The following is a 1,217-nucleotide window of genomic DNA, read 5'->3' as shown; positions in this document are numbered from 1 at the left end:
TCCACCTCCCTCCTCACCTCCGAGAGGGTGAAATGCGCCACAAGAGAGCTACCCCGGAACCAGGGCTGGGCTGTGTACTGTGGGCTGTTGGCGGAGCTTTGATCTTTCTTCTTTGATGTGGAAGCTGGAAGATCAGGCAAGGATCTTGCTCTGCTGGGCCAGGATGGTGCCCCAGACAGTGGTGTCTTTGTGAACCCTGCCCTGGGGCATCCGCCCACAGAAACCTGTAGGCTCAGAACTGCCTCTTAGGGGGAAAGCAGCCTTCAGGAGAAGGGGAACAATGAGCTTGTCATGTTTAGGATACAGCAGGGCCTGGGAAGGCACTGGCACTGGTGACTTGGGAGGTGACTCAGGAGCCCTCTTACTGCTTGAGGAAGGAACGGTTTGTAGGCTGGCAGGGGTGGGAGCCTCTGGAATGTGTGGGAAGGGTGTTGTCTTTTGTGGCCCTATGATCAAGTCCCCACCTACTTCTCTCATCCTGTGCCATCCTGTCCTTTGCTCCTCGCTTTCCAACTCGTACTGGCTATGCTTCATCCTGCCTCAGGGCCTTTGCACATGCAGAATCCTTTGCTTGAGATTTAAAATTTTCATATTTGCAGAAAATTACAGAACATAATTATTTAGAGAACCTGGGTACCCATTTCTGAACAGATATCAACATTTTGTCACCTTTGCGTCAGAGCACTTTTATTTTGTTGTGGTAAAAAACACATAACATTAAATTTGTCATTTTAACCATTTTTAAGTGTATAGTTATTTACATTGTTGTGCAATAGATCTCTAGAATATTTTCATCTTGTAAAACTGAAACTCTATACCCATTAAACACTAAAAAGTATGGAACACCTCACAGATTTGCATGTCACCCTTACACAGGAGCCATGCTAATATTCTCTGTATCGTTCCAATTTTTGTATATGAGGTCAGACAATTAAGTTCACGAACTCATCCTAGAAAAAGTACCACATACCTTATTGCTGAATATCACTATGGTCACCTTTGAAGTATTCCCCTTGGGAAGCTATGCACCGATGCCAGAGTCTAGTCCACCCTTCAAAGCAATTTTGGAACTCTTTTTCTGGAATGGCCATCAGAGCTGTTGTCATATTACCCTTGATGTCCTGAATGTCATCAAAGTGTCTTCCTTTCAATATTTCCTCTATCTTCAGATAAAGAAAGAAGTCACTGGGGGCAAGATCAGGTGAGTAGGGAGGGTG

At 45.4% G+C, this 1,217-nt stretch overlaps 1 non-coding gene across 1 annotated transcript; it reads right to left on the bottom strand.

Moving 5' to 3' along the window:
- Window positions 1-831: 831 nt before the first annotated feature.
- LOC148755477 (U6 spliceosomal RNA) lies at window positions 832-939 on the bottom strand. Its single transcript, XR_016018809.1, has one exon. It is a non-coding gene; the product is annotated as a U6 spliceosomal RNA (small nuclear RNA).
- Window positions 940-1,217: the final 278 nt, after the last annotated feature.

The sequence above is a fragment of the Rhinolophus sinicus genome, chromosome 14 (assembly GCF_057876585.1).
Source record: "Rhinolophus sinicus isolate RSI-liver-muscle chromosome 14, RSI-T2T, whole genome shotgun sequence".
NCBI classification, from domain to species: Eukaryota; Metazoa; Chordata; class Mammalia; order Chiroptera; family Rhinolophidae; genus Rhinolophus; species Rhinolophus sinicus.
Note: the sequence above shows the minus strand (reverse complement) of the source record. Positions and strands in the feature narration are given on the sequence as shown.